Source organism: Struthio camelus, chromosome 15 (assembly GCF_040807025.1).
Source record: "Struthio camelus isolate bStrCam1 chromosome 15, bStrCam1.hap1, whole genome shotgun sequence".
NCBI classification, from domain to species: Eukaryota; Metazoa; Chordata; class Aves; order Struthioniformes; family Struthionidae; genus Struthio; species Struthio camelus.
This window is the reverse complement of record NC_090956.1, coordinates 5,178,343-5,199,584: the sequence shown is the minus strand read 5'-3', so window position 1 is coordinate 5,199,584 and position 21,242 is coordinate 5,178,343. Positions and strand designations below refer to the sequence as shown.

Here is a 21,242-nt window from a genome sequence, read left to right as displayed (position 1 = left end):
TGCCCAGTCATATGATTTAGGGGCTGTCCTTCTGTCAGGAAGGAGGAGGCGTGAAAGGCAAAGGTAGCAAAGTATGTTAATCTAAAGAATATATTTCCTGTTGTAGATAAACGTCTGGCAGTAATGTTTAAGGACCTTCAAATAATTTGATGTATAAATTGTCAGGAATTCCAGTTAGTTTCTCTGTTGTTATAGTCAGCAATAACTGACTTTTCATTGAGTAATGCTCCTGGGCTCCTACACCAAAAACAAATAAAACCAAGTTACAGTGAAAAGGTAAATCCCAAAGCAAGTGTCAGAGTTGGTTTACAAAAGGGTAAGGGAAAGAAAAGCGAAAAGGTTATTGGTGTATTGTATGACAAGATCTTTTCTGGCAGCTGAATTAGCTGTGGCAGAACTTAAGATTTAGTTTAGAATATCTTTGTTTCTGCATGTGTTGTGAAGAGAAAGGGCTGTCTGCTTGCATCTGTGGTGATCAGAAAGAGTTTCTAACAAATGGGGTGACTGGGGCAAGTTATGCAATAGGCTACAAAGAGTCTGGAGGTCTACCTTGCTTGTTGGCTTGTGGCTGGACGTTTTATAAGAAAAATGCTATTCTGCAACTGAGAGCAGGCCTTGGCCATGGCACTATCATTTCCAAAATAACAGCTCAGGATTCATGGGGAAAAAAAAATCTTTCTGCAGCACCTGGCAAAGGGCACAATCAGGGGAAAACCAAGAGCTTTGTAACGGTTCCTCCCTAAGGATGGTGCAGCAGTGTAGTAGCCCCCAAGAGACAGGGACATGTGGTAAGAGAAGATTGCGGTGGCAGAGAAAGCTTGGCCATTTTGATGGTGTCTGATGTTAGTGGTCATAACGTCAGGGCAGGAGGATACGTGATTTACATGGAGGTACACTACAACATCTTTAGGGCTTCATTCATAACTTTAAAACGAGTAATTCCCTTCCTAGTGACCGAGCTGACGTCCTCAAAAGGAAGTTTACCGAATGCACTGGGTGTTATACAAGTATTAGGAACACCATGTGCCTTTATCTCCACGGATATTGCTATGATTGATGTATTGACTGATACATGGATATCAAGCCGTGTGGTGATACAAGGCATAGTTGGAGAGCCAGCGTCTGACCGTATCTCGGGTACGTCTGTACCCATTTCTCCTTTGCCTGCCCTTTGCCCTGAACTTCAGGCACAAGCGAGTTGCAGATTAATTTGTAATAAACATGGTCCGCTCCAATTTATGACATGAATAGACAAGTTAATGTCATAGTTATGCAAGCCTGGGTTGGCACCTACCTTGCTTGATTCAGATATATTGCAAGAGCATGTGACTGAAGACATGCTTTCCTATCACTAGTCACTTGACAGACTCTGGATTATTTTTCCAAAGTTCCTCTTTGTATGTTTTGATGTTTCCTTGAAATCTGAATTTAGTAGTCTCTAAATGTTCATGACCTACCCTGTTGGGAAACAGGTAATACAGTTTATCTGCAAAAAAGGATTGCTATAGGATTGCTCCATCCTCTGCAAAAATAAACTTCAATCCTTGCTCTGCTTGAGTCATTTTTAAGGGTAAGCATAGTCTCTGGGACTGCTTGAAAGAAGGCAGACAGGTGCCAAGTCCCACTGCTGGTTTTGAATTGGGGTCTTTTGACCACTGGCAAGTAGACTGTGCATGGCGTTGTTGTTGTTTTGGTTTTTTTTTTTTAAACTAAAACAAAGTCCTACAGAAGACTGACAGATTAAAACAAAAAATAAACAAACTGATTCTACTGATCCATGCCAGAGGAAAGCCAATGACCCAGGAATGAATGACTGACTTTCACATCACATGTTCAGTTCAGAGCTGAGTTTATGCCCTAGCTGGCTTTCTATTCAAATCATCATCCCCTAATCCTAGATTGCAGCACTATCTGAGCTGCCAGCATCGAGGGCCAAGGCAGGATGGCCTGGCTAAGCTTTCTCATGCTATTTAAAGAAGGGGCAGGTCGTGTCTGAGAGGTGGCTTGGCATCTTCCAAACAGAGAGCAAGGAAGACTTCTCTTCCTGCCCTCCGTTCCTGGAAGAGAAGAGAAACACCAGCTTTTGGTGTCATATTCAGCCACGACTGAACCTCACCTCATAGAAACAGTACGAGGGAGGAGGACAACACCACCAAACCCCTGTCCACCCTCTCCCCTTCCTCTGGAGGCCTCTGCCTGCCTGGGGCTGCACCATCCATGAGCTAATATGGTGCAAAGCCAAAATCTATCTTAGGATAGCCCCTGAGGCTCCAAAAGGCACATCCTTCTCTAAGCATAGCCGCATGTGTCTCGCAGCTTGGTAGAGATTTATGCCAATAACACACAATGGGTTTTGTTGTCACTGCAGTTTCTCCAGGTGGAGGAGTTGCAAAGCAAAGACTGTCCTGTAGTCTAGCAGCTAAATACATTTTTTCTTCATAACTGAATTGGAAAACTCATAAATCTATTTCAGGAAAGGTCAGTGGTGCCCCAGACTTTCAGCAAAAATCAGAAGCTACAGAAGATCCATTTTGTCTTCCCTGTTGTTTACTCTTCTACTCGTCCAGCAACAAAATGAGTCAAGGAAGAGGTGCGAGGCAGGAGAGGGGACACAGAAGAAAAAAAAAAAATGAGAGGAAAATACAAAGCAAGGAAAAACAGGATCTGGTTTCCCCATGATCACCAGGACCAAAGAAGCTGAGTTACTAAGGGCTATCCTGTGGATTCTCTGTTGCCTAATAGGGGCTAGTGCTTTTCAGTCCCTCTCTCAGAGAGGACACAACTAGAGTCTCCCTACCCAATGGCCTATTATCCTGACACCCAAAGAAACTCAGTACTGCAGTCATCTCTATCATATCCCATCTGACTCGGACTGACTGGTTCAAAAATTATTTGAGAAAGAAGATGCAAGAGCTTCTGACAGACAGACAGGCAGCATCATCAGGCAAGACTCACTGCCTTAGAAAACCAGGCTTAAGGCAACCTCCCCAAATCACAGAACGGTTGAGGTTGGAAGGGACCTCTGGAGATCATCTAGTCCAAGCCCCCTGCTCAGGCAGGGTCATCTGCAGAATTTTAGTTTTCAGAAACTAGGGAGAGTCTTGACATTGGATGTTAGATGTTATTTCTGATTAAAATAAAATTCTCAAAGTCTTCACTATGGGAGCAAGAGAACTGAATGAACTTACTCCATCAGGGATTTTCCCTTCCTCTCTTCCTTCCCACATATTGTCCCTTCCCTTTATTCGGGTCCTTTAGACCTGTCGTCTTCCTTAAACATCGCTGATCTTTTGGGCCTATTCTGCTTTTCATGGACATTTTGAAATCCGCTGCATCTTGTCACAGCTTTTGGTGAACATGACAACACAGCTTTCCTCTGGAAGAGACGTGCTGCTCTGCAGTGTGAAAAGTTGCAACCCTGAATGGAGATTGCAATTATACCTATGGAAATGCACTTCTAGTGACAGAGCTTGTCTCATTCATGGGTGACATTACACATAATGTGGAATATTAAGTGTATATGCAATGTTCACCCTAAGCCTTTAGGCTGCTGCAGTGTATGGTAATTCCTGCACTGTCACTGTGCTTCCAGGAGAGAGACAGGCTGAGGTGAAAGGTTTAAAAAGCCAAACTTTGCAGCAAATCCAGAAGAGATTTGAGCTGCTTTTCTACTTCTAAGGCTACTAAGTAGCTCAGATTAATGGATTAATGGCTTTTGGGAAAGCAAAATAATACTGAATTGTTATTTGCAGTGTAATGAAAGGAGTGCTCCTAATCCAGGTGGTGAACAAGGTTTGATGAGCATGAGGGATTTTGTTTGTAATAATGGCTGGGGGCTGGGCAATAAAATAGAAGAACATGTATTCCTTTCACAAACTGTAAAACAGAATGATATAGGGGTAATGGATGCACTGTGGAATAGCAATTATGACTGGGACACAGGTGTGGAGGAGAAAGCACTGTTCAGAAGAGAAAGAGCTATGGGTAAAAAAAAAACAGTAGGTAGCATTTTGTGTTAATGATGGAAAGGACTGCAGAGGGATAAGGAGGGACAGGCTGGTTAGGGCTGAATTTTTTTTTTTTTTTTAAATCTAACCCACTTTTAAGCATGACCATAAAAGAGGTTCTGCTGAGCTACTTCTGCGATTTTGATGGCAGTTCCCAGGGCTGCATGGGCTATGGCAGGGAATCTGCAGTGTTTCTTAGGACATAAACTTTGCTGGGGAATTATATCATTGTGGAGTACTTAAAACTTTGCAGAGAGGGATCAGAAAAATGCTAGTAATTGCAGCAGAGCTCAGATAATAGCTGTACAAGAGATTGCAGGTTTCTGCACCAAAGAAACACCAACCTGGCAAACAGTGGGACTGGCCTTAGATTCAGTTTTTGCTAAGTGATTTAGGATATTCTAGAACAGTTAGTAGCAAAATTACCTGGGGTTAAATGAAAAGCATACAGTTAGTTTAACGTAAATGGAAGTATGAACAAAAGTAAGCTTATAAGTAAGGTTCTCTTTTTCCAGAGGACAAATTAATGAAATGAACCAGCAGATCATCTCAGGGCCTTTAACATAGACTATGCCTAGGCCCTTTAAGTCAAAGGTGCTAATGTTATTAGCTAGTTGTATGCCAGCTGATGAGGAAGAAACTTAGAGGAATGGACTCTACACCTAACTGGCTAGGCAGCTACATTAAAAAGGATTTTAGGAATAAGCTCACAAGCTTGGAGAAGCGGGGGGAAAAAGCCCCAGTGGTTTTGTGGTTCACTATTTACAGTTGTGTATTGCACCCATATGACCTTCTGGGCTGGAAGCTAGTTTTTGTGCCCTACTCAGCGCCGCCTCGAGTTTGAACGCGCCAGCTCACTGGGGTCCAAGTGGGGGTCCAGCGTACCTGGCATTCCTCACCACCCCGGAGACGTGCCCCCAGAAAGCTTCATTTGTTTAGTTTGGCAAATGGATAGCTGGGCTGGAAGGTGGTTGCTGGGCGATGAGTAGATGCCAGGTAGATGAGTTATTTAATCAAATTATGATGTTCGCCCAGAGACAAATGGGTATAACCCAGCCATGAATAAATGTTAGGCTGGGAATGAGCAGGATCCTAGCCTGTAGAGCTCAGGAGACTTCCTGTTGTGCTTTTGGGGTTAAAAAAGCTCAGATAATGTAAAATGAGGCTAGATAAGATAGCTGCTGGTAGGAGGAAAGAGGAATAAAATAAATGTCTTACCAAAGCTCTTTTGCCTTAGCCATGTGAGTAGTGCAGTTTCTGCATAGGCAGAATATGTGTGGAGACAACTGTTTATTTTCCCTAATAAGCAATGGTCTAGCTACCCGCAGGAAAATATGCGTTCATAACGAACGCTGCATCTTGGTTAAAATATTGATACACTACTGCTGGATTAAAAAAAAAAATCAATGTATTTGGAGGGGTGGGTAATAGTACTTTACACAGTTCTATGTAGAGATGACTGATGCCCTCCTGTACGTAGATTTCCTTGGGATTTAAAAAACTCAACAAAAAAGTAATTAATTCCCTTGGATGTTTTGTTCCATATTCTGAGCTTTGGAACTAGACAGAAACTAGGACATTTTTCAGATGCTTTTCAGTTACAGTAATATCTCTGAAACATACCAATCTTCCTTCATAATCTTTACAATACACTATTATATTCCTTTTCATTATAAGAAATGACAGCTATAAAAGCTATATCATGTCTGGATAGCTAATTAACTCTCAGAAGTATATTCTTTTACCCAAACCAATACAAATGTAACTTCGAGGTTCTCCCCATTAAGCCTTATAAAATAAGTTGAGAATAAATAAAGGAGAGAACCTGTATCCTGCTAGCACTCCACGTGACTCCTTACCTGTGGTGCAATGAAAGACCTGGTTCTGCCTCAAAAGTGAGCAACAGGAATAATCGTGGACAAGTGTAAACTGGAAGAGAGATATACCAGGTACAAGGCGCAAAATCATGTTATTTCCTGGAAAATAAAGAGAGGATATCCTGATGGGTTTGATTGCATGTGAGTAAGTGTTGCATTTTTACCTCATAATTTTGGCCATGAAAGTAATTACAAGAGTTGTCTGTGCAAGCCATTGCCGTGAGCCAACTTCTGCATTTGCGTGTCAAAGCCTGGTGAAGCAAGTGCACTTGACTCCTTTAAAGTGATGGATTTTTCAACGGGTGACCAAGCTAATTGCTCATCCAGAGTTATTAGGATTTCCTTATGCAAAGCACTGCATGAGATCGTGCATGAAGCAGGAATAACGAAATGTCTTCCATCATTTTCCCAGCCATCAATCCAGCTTTCCATAGGATGACTCGCTCTGACTGTAACCCGGCAGGTCCGGTTCCACCACGGTCATAGTCACACTAGTTAGTAAGGTGCATGAGACTGATGTATTCGTAGTAGGAGAAATGGGAATCCTGGCCTCATCCTTCAGTTGTTTCTCTGTGGCCTGACTTAGTGGTGTTTGTTTTCTTCACCGCTCTTTGATAGACTAAGATAGATGAGGCAGCGTCTCACAATGGATTTTGGGCACAGCCGTAGCTGATGTCAGGCTCATGGCACGCCGGCTCTCACTGTTGGGTGGGGTTTTTTTGTTTGTGGGTTTTTTTTGTTTGTTTGAAGCTTCTCATTTACCCAACAAGACAAATACAAGTGTTTCCAAATTGCTGCTCCCCGACCCCCATCCCTGCCCCTCTGGACAGCTGCTTGCTCTGCCTCCAGCTATCTGTAATGTTAAAAAAGGATTCCCTTAAGGATATTTTTGTATCGCGTGACAGTGCATCCTGAGACTTCCTTTTCTGTTTTCTAAACAGTGCTTCTGCAGTGTCTAAAGTCCGAGCTTAAAGTCAGGGCTTCTTCTCTTTTCATTAAATGCAAACAGCATTATTTTGAGAATGGGTCCTTAAATGCTCACATATTTACCTTGTATAATATAATTTTAGGTCATCTCAGCTATCTGCTATGTTGTTTGAATTAGCTTTTGATAAGTCTTTGATTAGTATGCATTTGTGTTAAGATAACTGCACTATAAAAACAAAAAAGACAGGAAAGGGAAGGGGGGGGGAAAAAAAAGTTGCGTCTTCTCAATTGCAGATTAGAAGTGAGTCTGAGAAATGAACTGAGTGTATGCGCCCAGCAGCGTGGACCCGGGTCAAAGTGTCGATGAGACTGGCTTATCTGGCCCCGGGCCTTTGTAACGAATGTCCTTTGGGAGGTCACAAGCTCCGGTCTCCTGTTGAGCTGTAAAAACAGCTCTCGTTACCTGCTTTGCCCCTGCAGTTTACTTTCTTGGATATTTAACTGGTGACTCGACGGCTTCAAAATGCCGGGCCCGGAAGTCTCTAAGGGAGGCGTGGGAAAGGATGGGGGCTGCGTCCGCACTCGGAGCGACACGAAACACCGAGCTCTGCTGGTGACAGTGGCTGGGCACAAAGCCCCCGGCGGGGCCGGTTGCGGAGCCGGGAGCGCGTCTCCGGCGCCGGGAGGCTTTGCCGGCTCTTCCTGCCGCTCTGCCAGCTCGGAGCAGAGCGCGTTTCGGAGCAGGGCTCGGCGCACTCCCACCGTGCAGCCTCCGCCGCCTTGGGGATGCGGTTACGCGCTGCCTGAGACAACCGCCTCCGCGGTGAATTCGGGTGCAAATCTGACAAGACAGGTATAAATGGCAAGGACAGAAATAGCAGCTTTGAAACACAGTTATTCCCTTAGGTTGACGCTCACGCCTGTGTGCCCAGCGGCGCGTCAGGCTCTCGAGGGGAAAAAACAGAGATGGGGAGAGCGGCTGGCTTCAAAACCTTTTTCTCGAGATTCATGGCCTGATCCTGCAATCCTTAAATGCGTGAAGAATCCTGGCATCTGCCGTCGGCCTGAGTAACTGGTGCTGCTCACCTGCGTGGGAAAGGAGGATGAGACCCTGCTCAGAGGCACTGCGCTCTTAACTACAAACTCTTAGCCCGGATTTTGAGCGCAGACCCCCAGCTCGTCCAGGCAGCCCTTGTTCACCTTTGCATCGATTTATGCATTCAAGAAGAATTCTAGGAATAATGTCGAGCCCGGCAGGTCTCCGAACTTCCTTCCGCTTTGTTCCTTCGCCACGCAGAACGCAATAGTTGCTGTTGGCCCCTACGCAACTAATTTCTTTAAGTCTGAGCTGCTTTTCAGCAGGAATGCTCTTTGGAGCCCCGAAAATATTCTTTCCTCTCTTCCTCCTGTACCCACAGCAATTCCCGCTCTTCCCAATAACCTTCAGCTTCCCTGAGCGTATATGTGTGACAAAGAAAGACCTTTAAAATGTTGGACAGAGACCCAGACTGAAGGGCACGGTGATAAATTCTGGCCCAAGTTTGACATGATGGGAAATTCATTCCTCCCACATAAATTATTTGCTGGTGCTTTTCAGACTTTAGCTTTTTACTGCGCCTTTCCAGTGACAAATAGTGAAATATGACATTATTTACTTGTGAAGCACTAATAATGCGTGCAAGCCATAAAACCTGACGACGCCCAGGAGAGCTCGCAGTCACCAGCCTAAACCCGGCGAAGACAGCATAGGCGAGAGACCCCGCGAGGGGACGCGCCTGCGTGCCCGGCTGCTCCTCCGCTTTACGCCTCCCAGTATCGCTTTTTGCAAGCAGCTCAGTTCATCCCGATTCCTCGGTTCCCCAAACATGTGGGCTGCCCTCTGCAACCTTGGTTGTATAAACATCCCTGAGCTACTTCACTGCTGCCTGACGCAGCCTGCCCAGCGATGCGTCCCTGATGGAGTGGAGCTGGGCACCAGCGCTGCGATTTGGGGCAAAACCTTGCTGAACTCCTGTTGCTGCCGTCTCGGTTAACCCGCGATGGCCTGCAGGGCAGAAGTGATTTTTAGGCATGTGGCTGTTCACATGGACATAAGCCCAGTCTGCTTTCAACTTTCCTGTGTTTGGAGGAGGTTGTTTTTTGTTTGGTTGGTTTTTTTCCTTAATGCTGCTCATGCTGGGCCCTTGTGCGGTTTGACTTTGCAGTTATGGAGCAGCAGGTTGGCTCAGCCTGGTGCCATGCGTTCAGACCGCGGAGCAATTCCCACCCACGTCCTCAAGCCTGCGGCGTGTCCCTGCACCCATGGCATGTCCTTGAGCCCGCGCCGCGTCCTCAGCATTGCTGCCCTTGTCTCTGCGAAACTGGGTCTGGCTGTATCTGCCTGGAGAAGAGATTTGAAGGAGGGCACCTGTGGCATCTCAGTGGTCTAATTTACTCTGTTATGCCGAACCTGGCAAGTTTTAAGCAAAATTGAAGACTAAGCCTGGGATTGCCCTTGTGTCCCCAGCCACGTCTGCTACTGTCAGGCTGCTGAACCCAGCAGGATTCCCGAAGGCATGATGGAGCTGAAACCGAGCTGAGGGCTTGGGTCAACTCTGTGGTGCGCGTAGATCATACTTCTTCATCTCTTTGGGCTTTGGCAGTTTGAGGAGTGTGGTTTGCTTATTGAGCGGTCAGAATTCATCACAGACGAGAGCCGGCAGCGCAGTTAGCCTGTGCGCGAGGGAGGAGAAGGCATCTGGCCTCCTTCAAAGAAAACGCAAAGCAGCTTTGGCCATATCTATTATCGTTATTGGAGCTGTCAGCCGCGATTCAATGCAGAGCTGCAGACAGACGTGTCGAGGCCAGCTCCCCCGCTGCCTTCCCCCAGCAGCACAGGAGCCAGCGACCATCTCATTTGTGCTCATTTAATCCCATCGATTTTGGTGGCGCTGAAGGTGCAGGGAGGCCCCAGCTGGCTTTGTGGAGCGTCGCTGGTGGCACCAGCGCGGCGTGAGCCCTTGTGCCCTGCGCCAGCACCAGGAGAGGAGGGGATGGATGCAGGATGGATGGGGCTGAGCTGCCTCTCTGCAGCCCTTCGCTGGGAGAAACACCAGTGCTGTCCCCACGTCCATCCCCTTCGTGCAGGAGGCACGGGTGGCTGTTTAAGCATCCTCCCTGTGCCTGGCTATACAGGATGCAGCTCTGAAGGCCATCTCTCCTTGTGCCACCCACTCAAAGGCAAAATTTTGCCAGTGGCTGAAACAGGAGCTGAACTTGCCCAAGGGGGTCCCGCATTGTGAAAGCATGGAGTCGTGTTTTGGCCACCCTCGCGCTGGGCAGCCCAGGGCTGACGCGCAGGGATGAGCTCTTCCGGAGTAAAGAGATTTTTCCTGCATCAGGTCACTGGACAGGCTGGGCTGCAACCCTATCACTTTCTGATGTCTATCACCTTCCCTTAGGAAGGTTCTTATAGCTTGTTTTTACTGGTTTTGCTCCATCTTAAGGTTGCCCTGAGAAAGGGAGAGCTTTTACTGTTTTAGTAAAGTTTAGTGAATATTTCTCTGCTTTCAAGCCCATTGCACAGAGCTGTGCAGCAGGCAGTCCTGAAGAGGCAGCTCTCCTTAGCAGAACTAAGGAAATTAATTCTCAAATCTATTTAAAAAAAAATAAATCAATTGTGTCAGAACTTAAAATTCCAGGGAGGTGCTGATTTACCTTGAGTATCTATGCATTTCTGTAGAAAATAAGGATATCTCGAAGAGACAGTCAGTATTTCTGCGAACCTGAAACTACAGCTAGAGTTTGCTGCCCAGATTAATTAAAGGGCTGGAGAGGCTGCAAATGTGATTACCTTTTCTTATCTTGTTCCAAAGTCCGTGCAATATCTACAGCGTTTCAAAGCTCTGAGTTTAAAAAAAAATCAATAGTAGTGGAGCTCTCATTATCACCAACCTAAAAATAAAGTTATATGCGAAGTGGAGAAGCAAAAACAGCAGTGAGGAAGCAGGCTTCACCTTCACATTTGTGAGTGGATTTCCCCCTAGGAAAAGCTAAGGAAAGTCTGAAAAAATACTAATGTAAAAAAAAAAAAAAAACCCTGTAACCCATCACCATCGTCTCTTCAAATGAAGAATTAAAAGGGGGGTTGTCTGAGTAGTCGGTATCATGTCCTTAGAGCGAACCAGAGAGATGTGATTTTTGGCTTGGCTGCCAAACTCCAGCCTGGGAGCACTTTCGTCCTTCTCCTTGGACAAGGCCTGTTTAATAGTAGGTCCATGCAGAGGATTTGGTAGGATCTTGAGAAATAGAGGAGAGAGACCCTCCTTTGCCCGAAGAAAGGAAACGCAGATAGTGGTAGCTAGCTTTGCTTCCCCCAGGGAAGTGTGGGTCTCCCCTAAATGCAGTTATTGAAACCGCTTTCAGGCGTTAGTGCAGTCCATGCTTGAGATGGGGAGGGAATGTGCACCTCTGAGAAGGGTGCTTTCTCCCATCCATCTCATCAGGACCTTGGTTTGCTCCTGCCCCCTTGGCTTGCTGTTGCCACCACCCAGGGATTAGGACAGAGGAGGGCAGCTTGCTCCCCGAGGAGGTGCGGAGAGCTTCCCCAAGGGCTGTGCTGAATGGAGATAGCTGCCAGCGAAGCAGTGCCAGGCCGGCTGGATGGCCCAGGGTGTTTCTGCCACCAAGGGGCTCTCGCATGGCCATGCGATTGTGACTCTCCAGAAAGCCACCGGGCCCACGCTGCTCCAGCTGCATCGGCTCCGAGACCAGCAAGCATTGCCACCTGCGAGCAGCAAGGTCAGCAAGCTGACAGTGCCCTCTTGGCCCGCTGTGATAAACACCCAGTCACCAGGATTTTATAACGCAGCTCAGAACAGTATCTGCCCTTCGTTATGCAAACAAGGTCAAATCTGTGCCAGCACATAGCTATGAGTCATGGCAGGTTTCGATCGGGATTTCTGATTTCCCAAACAAGGACTGATGAGGCTCCTGGTCGCTCCCATTAATCTTGTTTTCTGGGAGCTTGGCATGGCTAGAGTTGGAGTGGTTTCGTGTGTGCTCTCAGTCGTTTGCACAAAAGATAACAGCGGAAAGGGACCAAAAATCAGGCGGGAAGGATCTAGTCTGGGTTTCTGCCTGTGAATTTCATCTAGGTCTTTGGTCGTTGCTCAGTGGTGCCTTGGCAGCGTGGTAGAAACCCAGCGGAGCCCTTGCTGCGGGCGGGCAGGGGGCCGCCGGGCGGGAGCCGTCCCGCGGGGACGGGGGCTGCATCCCTCCGCCGCAGGCACGGGCCCCCGGCCAGCTCCTCCGCGGGGCAGATCGCTGCCCGGTCTGCGGACAGTAAAGCCCCTCGCGCCGTTCGGCTTGCGCTGCCTCCTGCTCGCGGTTGGGTCTCGCTGTAGCGTCTTGGGAAGTCGTTAACCTCTCCGCTCGTCACGGGGCTTCGCTCCTGCCCTTGTCACAGGCTAGCCGCGTGCCTGCGTATAAATGACCTTAAACACACCTGGGACAAGACAAACAAAATTCATCTGCCTGCTGCCGCCTCGCTAGACCGCGCTCTGGAGGAGGGCGAAGCCGGCGGCCCCAGCCGGCGCGGTCTTCGTTCGCGAGAGGGGGGCGACGCTGGCGGGCTCTGTCCCTAGGACTGGCTAAAACGTCCCCACCGTTACGCGCGATGCTAGAGCGGGAGCGCTCAGCCCGGCAAGACGATGGAGGTTGGAGCCAACGGGGACGGAGCTAAGAGCCTGTTAAGCTCTTCTGCCCTCTGAAATCTTCACACCTTGAACTAGTTTTCCTTCTTTGATTTGTTCCCCCCCCCGCCCGCCCTTTGAGGCAAGCAGCCAATAAAAGAAACTATCAGAAACCACATAAGTCACCTCCCGCTGAGCTTTATTCCCCGCTGGCTCGTTGCATCAAAGGCAAGGCAGCAAAACAGGGCCACCACGGGCTACGTGCAGAGGAGGAGGAGTCCCGTCCTCCGCGCGCCGTGCCACGCTGGCGGCGGGTCACGTTGCCTGGAAGGGGCCTCGGAGTTGACGGGGACGCCGGCAGCAGCCGGGGCGAAGAGAGGAAGTTTCGAGGCCTTGCACGAGGCAGCAGCGTTGGCGCCTTTGCCCTGCCGCCCTCCCCGCCCGGCCCTCGGAGGGCAAACCCCTGCACCGGCCGCTCGGGCTCCTTCCCGTGTCCTCCCGCCCCAGCCACCTCCGCGCTTGGAAACCTCCTTCCCTGCTTGCTCTGGTCCCTCGCGCTGCGCGTGTCGAACCCTTTCCCCCGGCGCGCTTCTGGCGGGGAGGTGCAAGGGGACTATTTATCCTGTTTATCTCCTGCCTGCCCCTTCATTAGGAAGGGTAGTTTCAGGCCCAAAGTTTTGTTGCCGCTCCTGCTGTCTCCCTTTTCGCGCTGGAGCTTGCTGACCTCAGAAACGTCGAATTAGCAAAGCCGGGCCTCGTGCACGCAGAAGACATTATTTCCACCTCATTTGGAGCTTACCGCTCAGACGGTTTTTGTTGTGCTCTTTCCAGCACTTGGTAATTTTGCTCCGTAATAATGGGATCAGTGTCTCATAATTAGTGCGAACTGCAGTGCTACGTCCTGGAAAATGAGACACGTTGGGAAAATGCTGACTGTTCCCCCTTCCCGAGAGACATTAACCCTGAATTTTTCAGGGCGGCGCGGAGGGGCTGCGCTGAGGTTATCACGCTCAGACGCAGCCCGTGGAAAATGCATCGCCAAGGCTGAGCAATTGATGCAACGCGGTAAAACCCTTACCCAGCGCTTTGGGCGTTTGAATAAGGGCTGCAGGCAGGATTGAAGCAAAGTTGCGTGCCGAGGGTGTCATCACCACTCGAGCCTTCGGAAAGGCTCTGGAGCGTTGCATCCTTCCCCGAATCCCTGCTCGCAGCCCCCGCGTTGGCCCGGTGGGGCGGGCACGAGGCTGTAACTGGGCCACGGGGTGGGAACGCATCGGCGGGTGCAGCTCGGGGCTGTTCGTGCACCCGCTGCCCCCGCCGCTGCCTTTTGGCTGTGCATATTTATGGTCACCTTCGCGCCCAGCCTGTGCAGGGCACGTTGGTGGAGCTGCTTTTGATTTCGGGTGTTACTTAGCCGCAGGCGTGCTGCCAGTAGTGCGCTCTGAAAAGATCAGGGGAATGAGCATTAGGAGATAATAAGTCTTATTTACAGTATGGGGAGTCTTTGTTTCAGAACAAGGCCCCTTACTTAAAAATCCAGAGAGACAAAGGGGCAAAAGCGAGCGTTGCCTGGGCAGCTAACACAGCCTGCGCATCGCGGCATCGCTGCAGACCTGCCGTTAGCAAACACGCTCACCGCAGCGCTTTCTCACAGGCTTAGCCCCTCGTTACGTCTCACTCGGGTCCGCGCGTGCTCTGCCAGGGCGCCAGGCTGCTGCAAGGGACAGGGCCTGGCACAAGAAGGCTGCGTATGCCGCCGGCAAGAAATGCATCTTCCTCCAGCCTTTTGGCGGGTCCAACCTGCTGCGCTTTGCAGCGTTTCGGATCTGCGCTTGCACGCAGCACGGCCTTTGCCCCGCGCGCATGCCCTGGGACGGAGCCGGTCGCCGTCCTGCCCTGCCTGCTCGGAGCTGAGCCACGACTTCTGCATGTCTGGCTGTGCCTTATTTCAAAGGCACGTTTCTACAGTAGCCAGGCTTGAGGACAGATGCTTGCTATTTTTTTTCACTCTTTTTTTTTTTTTTAAGACACTGTAAAAGAAAAACAGACTCATCTTCCCGAGTCGGGCGTTCTCCTGACAGCAGAAGGGAGTGATGGATGTGCCAGGGCAGCGTTTCATCAGACTATCGAGCCACGAGGTTGGCTGCTGCCATTCATTCTTGTCATTTGAATCCTCCTGATGTGCAAGATCGCATTAAAATCCTGTAAGGGAAAAGTGCTGCATATCTCCTTGTCAGAGATGGTGACGCGGCTTCATCCATCCAGCGCTGGGACAAGCGGAGGGGAGCTCTTAGTTGGGCGGCTGGTTGAAGGTGACACGAGACAGTCCGCCAGCACCGGCCTCCACCGCCTCTGGTCCCCGGAGCATGGCAACATGGGAAGGGGAGGCTGGCCGGCGCGAACCGCCACCGCGGTCTTGTTTGCCATGTTCTCCACCCTGCTCATTAGCAAAATCTGGAGCTTTTTCCTTCATCTTGCTGGTGACAAAAGAAATTTGCCTTCCTTAAGCTTTTTACTGCTGTCCTCTTTTTTTTTTTTTAAACATGAACAGTCGGCCGGTGGCCAGATTTCTGAAGGTGTTTAAGCATCGACAGATGCAGCTGGGTACCTGGAGGGATTTTTCAGACGCATCTTGCTGTAATTGTTTATGATATTTTTCACTTCCTGACATGATCTCTTTGGTAGCATCACCATCCCTGTTAGGAATACATTTTCTATTGCAGAAATGAGTTGAATTTTGCTTCTTTTCTTCGTTTTAGTCCCAGAACTCGAGGAAGCTGTGCAAAGGGGAGAACAAAATGGGCAGTTTGCTGCAAATGATTACATTTGTATAGGTTTTAGGGTCCTTATAAATACTAGTGGGATGCAGAGAAAGTGCACGCTTTTAGTTACAGCAACAAAATGCCGGTATGAACAGAGTATTTCCAGAGATGTGGACTTTCAGTGAGAAATATTCAGAGAAATCAACCGCTCAGTCCCTTTGAAATGCAAAATATTCCTGCAGTAGAACGCCACGGCCAAATTTGCCAGCAAATTTGGGGTGTTTCTATATTTCTTTAGAAGAAGCAGTTAATTCACAGAGAGCTTCCTTGTCACATTTGCCTACGCAGAGATGGCAAAGTCACTGTAAATTCTGGGGCTCATGTCCGTGTTATCATTAAAGAACAAGGTAAAAATCTGAGTGCGAGCTTGAGACAGCTCTGCTGAACGGAAGGGTTTGGGCTGAGCCTCCTGCCTTGCACCTGGGCAAGGAGCAGGTGCCGTCTGGCCCCGGAGCCGCTGCTGGCGCACGAGCGGGGCTGCAATTTCCATCCTGCACTGCCATCTATAGCATGGCGCTGAGCACAGCAAAGCGCCAGGCGGCATCCGAAGACTAACCGAAGCGGCAAGTTCGGGGCAGGCAGCGAGAAACCTTACCGCAATGGATTAAATTGTCTATTTGTGCATGCAGCGAGGGGGCAGAAGGGCGGCTTGAGCACCACGGCTCATGTTTTGTTGGGATGGAAGACGCAGACTGGCTCGGGCTGTAATCATGGTCCTGGAGAGGTGATCGGGCAGGATTTATGGCCCCTCTGGAAATCCTAGGAAGTGCCCAAGCAGCAACATGTTTCTCCAGGGTTGCTTTCCTCAGTGACAGATTCCTCCTGCAGCATCTCCAGCTATCGCCCCGCTCCATGCGGTTGGCACCGGCTCTCACGATGGCCGTTTTCGGCGCTTGCGACCTTTCGCTTCTTGCCCCGCTGCACCCAAGCAGGGCAAGCACGCCCCGGGCTGCCAGTGCCCCAAGTCCTATCCACCATCCTGGCCATCTGCCTGACTAATTTTGGTGTTTGCAACACAACTTCATCCCCTCCCAAACCAATACAGCAAAGGGTAGCGTTCTCCAGGGTAGAAGCTCAAGATATGCTAAATCAGAGGTGTGAAACCAAAACCCATTTTGACTCTGATGAGCAAAGGGAATTTCTTTTCATTTTGATTTTTAAACCAGATGTCGCTTTCATGCTCTGAAACCTCCGAAACAGCTGAATGGATTTTCTGCAGCCTCCTCACACGCACAAAAATTCACCTTAGGGCTGAGAACAAGCTTAAGAAATTGCACTGTGTCGGAGATGGGTTTTTTTTTCCTCCCCTCTTCCTTTTTTTATTCGAAAAGTTAAAAGGATCCTAAAATAGCAACTGAGAATTGGATTAAGAGTCCCTTTGTCAACCCCAGCCCGCTGCTCCAAGTCTGCAATGATCATTTCTCACGGGGCCTGGCTCCCCTACCACTCACCGTTCCGGGTGCGATATTTCTTACTGAAATGACGGACGTGGCCATGCTGAGGCCCAGCGTGTGTCAGATGCAGCCCGGAGCGGGAGCTTTGCTGCGAAGGGCTGAGAGAACGTGGCCCAGTTTCACGTGCCTCCAAAATTTACCTGTGAGACAGGGGAAGGAGAGCAAGGTCCCAGGAGCCAGGGAGCTCTTGATCCTGAGGAACCTCAGCTGTGCTCCTCTCTTTCTCCTTTCTGCAGGCAAGGAAGAGGAAGGGCCCGGCAGGCTCTGGTGACCACCTTGTCCCACTGGAGGTGGCAGTGCTGGCAGCAAGCTCCCCTCGTGCCGTGGGGTCCTGCAAGGCTGCTCTCCCCAGACCTGTGATGTTCACAGACTAGAAAAGCAGCACTCGCTTCACTCCCAGGAATGGATAAATATGTCTCAGGCAGCTTTCCTGAGGTAAATCTAGCAAGGAAGGGACATGAGGAGTAAGAGGTGTAGTTACATCATGCACGTGTCATGCGTAGCTATCACTTCTCTTCTAAGCAAACCCTGCAATGCTGCGGAAGTCTTAGGTTTGTCCCACCACAATATGTGGCTGCCTCATCCTCGCTTCTTCAAGACAAAGCTCTAACGAAGAGCAGCCTCCAACATGGAGATCTTGCAGGATGCCTAATTGTAGCACCGGCCCTAGAGGGACGCTAATTAGTGCTCGCCACAAATCTAGCTGATTGCAGTCCCTTTTTGTACAGAGTGGGAATATCCAGGCACGTTGGCTTCCTTGGGAAACGCTCTCATTGGCCGAAGATGGGCCAAAAGCACCAGCTCCTGCTCTCACCATTAATCTTTAGTGAAACATCTTGTATAAGTAAGTACTGCCGATTTGAATACGGATTAGCTGAAGCCCTGTGTCAGTGTGGGAGGAGACCAGAATGGGCTTTGCAGATGTCCAAATAATTGATTTTGGGCATCCAAGAGCACCAGAGATTGATGGGGAGCTGTTCATAACCTCCAGAAAGGACTTGGTGAGAGCAGCCCTTCATGCAGAGAAGCCGGACAGGCTCTGCACAGAACGATGCATTAGTCAGCCTGGCCTCTAGCTGTTTTAACAGAAAATTATGCGCTAAATGAAGCACTGGGAAACAAATTGCATAATCGACTTGGCTGGGAGGCCCGGTGCCGCGCCGCCGAAGGCCTGGCACTGCCGGCCATGCTCACCAGCACAACAGAGGCTGTTTCCACCGCCCGTGGGACCTCACGTCAGGGATTTGCGATTAGCAACGCTGAACAGCCGGAGGTCAAAGCCGGCACCGCAAGGGCAGTTTCAGGACGCTGCCTCGTTTGCACGCCTCTCCTAACGGCGGCGGGGAGATAACGGGCACGCAGCAGAGACCGGTACGCGCGTGCTGTGCTCATCGCCAAAGCTGGTGGGTCCCTTGGGGGTTTCCACCAGGGGAAATGTGTGCAATGGGGCTGCTTGCCTGGCCAGGAGGGGAACAAAGCGCTGGCCTTCCCCGGGAAAGGGCTGAAGCCTCTGTGGTTAAAGCCTTGTTGGGCAATGCAAGAAGTTCGGGGGGGACCGCGGTGTCGGGACTAGCATTTCCTGCTCCTGAGCTGGAGACAGGAGGGGATAAAACAGAAACCCGCTTTATGATCCTAGCTAAAGATGTTAGCAGTAAACTTTACCTGTTTACACCTGCAGCAATTCCTCTTCTTGTTCTTCCAAGCCTAGCTCAATTTCCCTTTTATTCTTGTGTATGTATCTGTAAATAGCCAATTACTAGCGTTAGACTCTGCCAATAAATTGCTTGCTTTTTATTTGTCTCCCTTCCTCCCAGAGTCAGCTTGCATTAAGTTACTGCTGCGGTGTAGATAAAGGGTTGAGACAACGGCTTGGCGTCCACATAAAACAAGTTTTTATTGAACACGACCCACTCGTTCTTGCAAGAGGGAACAGTCCTTGCCCTTGGAAGATGCGAACAGCTGGAATATGGGTAATTTTCTGACCATAAAAACTTCATTTTACTTTTACTGCTATTGAAAAGCCCCAGATAGGTGCTTTTCTCATCCATTTGATTAATCCGAGGTTAGAGGCCATCGCAGCAACAATTACAGAGCTGTGTACCTTTGTGCATGTGGTAGCAGTGCATCTCACCCTCTCGGCAAAAGAAAATCAAAGGCAGAGTGTTGCTAGTGCTCAGAAACAAAGAATACCCTCTCTTTTTCATCTGACACTCCAGTGCCGGCTTGCTACGCCCACTTAGGCTCCTTTCAGCTCCCAACATGCTTCCTCCCCGTTGCCTAGCAATCCTAACAATATTTTATGAGGCCTTATTCCAGAGGTACCTTTTGCTAATATGGAATTTGAGCTTGAAGCTCCAGGAGCAGCGTGGAGGAGGCCTGAGATAACATGCCTCCAATTTATTATAGCCAGGGGATGGCAGGAAAAAAAAAAAAGCCGAATAATCATGATGGGCATCTTAGCAATAAGGTCTTAAATTGTATCCCAACAAGCGAGCACGACGCCGGAGGAGGCCTCCGTCCCGCTCACCAGCTCCAGCGACGGTGATCTGCTGCAACGGTTTCTGAGCAAGAAGAAACGATGAGTAAAAACAACTTCTGGCTGAGCGAAGGAGAAAGGCGAGAGGGGGACGAAATGCCGCATTCGGTGCAGCCGGCTTTTACCATCTGGAGGTTGGGCACCTCCGAGGAGGCGAGTGAAGCCCCTTGTCGCCCACGGCCGCTCCGGGGAGCGATTCGCCCTGCGGTGGGGTAGCTGGCTTGGCTTTAAGTGGGCTCTCCCAGATCAGCCTCGTTGGTAAGGCCAAAAACTCCACGGGCCCCAAAGAGCACCTGCTGGTGGGCCTTAGCAGGGCGAGAGGAGGTCCGCGGGAGCTGCGCCGGGCAAGGGGGGGCCCTGGGGACCGCCTGGGGAAGCTGGACCAGAGCTTCTTCTAGCGATACCTCCTCTGAGAAGGACGACGTGCCATAAATATGAAGATACTTGTTAAACAGGCCAAGCCGCTCCTCAAGTCACTTGCGTTAAAACGAGCCGCAACGGCAGCAGCGGGAACGAAGATGGGCTCGCAGCTCGCCCACCAAGGCCTCGCGCCGCTCGCCAGAAGAGCGAGGGCGGACGGAGCGGCCCAGACCCCCGGGCGCTGGAGAGCTCCTGAAGCCCGTGCGGGGACCGTCCCGGCGAGGTCAGGGCTCATCCGTCCGAGCAGGTGCCACCAAATCTCTTTTGGCCATACAGAGCACAAAGGCGCCAAAGTGCATCAATCCCTTAAGAAAACGGCATTCCCTTCACTTCTTGCTCTGTAGTCCCCTCCAAAAGTACAACCAGGAAGAAATGAGCCCTTGGGATTGGATTCATTGTAGCTGAAGGCTACAGAGTTCCTATATTTATGTTTTAGTTTGGCCAATACAAACTTTGTCTAAGATCTATGCTTTCTGTAAGGTTACTTTTAATGTTTTTCTTCTTTTAATCCTGGCTTTAAAAAGAAGAAAAACACCCTGAACTTTATCAAAGATTGCTCCATAATAGTAACCACTCGCTAATATAAGCTGAATTAGATTTGACCATTAAACTCCTATATGATTATTATTTTTGTTGGTGCTGAATGACTTCCAGTTAAATTCAGCAAATGTTTAATTTCTATAAAACTTGTATTTATTAAAAAACAATATAAATGTTTTCATACTTTTTTATTTCTCTCTTTCTATTTGGAGGGGTTTTTTTTTCCTTTAACTTCCAGGGTGGGCAGTTTCTCTGAGCAAACACGTCCTCTCCTGGCTGTAAAGCAAGTGTATTAGCATGTTGGAACTGGTAAGTGAAAGGGACTGGAAACAAAAGCGAAACCTATTCCATGGATTTTCTCAAGCTGAAGTGCAAGTAAATTGGATTTTTAAAATCCTTTAACTTTTAAAACTGCATGATATTATTAGTAAGTAAGTAAGACTGTTTATAGCAGATGTTTTTCTAAAGTAGACAGTGTGCCCTTGAAGTGACACCTAATCACTGTAAATCTAGTCTTTTGCAGCACTTGCAGCAAATGCCCTTATTGCACCAACATATCTAACATAACCAACTGGAAGGGGGAGTGCAGAATGGAAAAGGGGAGAGAGTTTAACACTTAATCCAGGATTTAACTAGGAAACGGGGTTAGTGCTGTAGATATAATGAAGAGTTTGGTCTGCAACCAAACAGAGTGTCCCTGCGGAGGAGCAGGATGGTCACAGGGGACTGTCCCCAGGAGAGCCTGCTCCCTGCTAGGCTGCGCTCGGGATGCTCGGGATGCTGGGGCCCAGGAAAGCACATGTGGCTTCTGCTAGTCCCTGCTTCGAGAATAAGCTGTAGACGGCCAAACGGCAGAACAGGTCATGGTTACTTCTGATTTCCTGACGTGATGCTCTGCGGGAGCTGGAGCCCATGGCTGCTCCCACCTGGGTCCCGGGACACCCCGGGCAGGGCAACGCAGCCCCTGCACTCTTCACCTCCGTCCTC

General features: G+C 49.3%; 1 long non-coding RNA gene across 2 annotated transcripts in view; it reads left to right on the top strand.

The window, feature by feature from the left end:
* Positions 1-20,413, top strand: part of LOC138061054 (uncharacterized) — a 29,661-nt gene extending 9,248 nt beyond the window's left edge. The window contains exons 2-4 of one of the 2 annotated variants that reach the window (XR_011134661.1): positions 16,996-17,194; positions 18,574-18,729; positions 19,250-20,413. This is a non-coding gene — a long non-coding RNA (uncharacterized lncRNA). The remainder of the gene's footprint in view (positions 1-16,995; positions 17,195-18,573; positions 18,730-19,249) is intronic. The other variant, XR_011134662.1, reaches the window with a different exon arrangement.
* Positions 20,414-21,242: the final 829 nt, after the last annotated feature.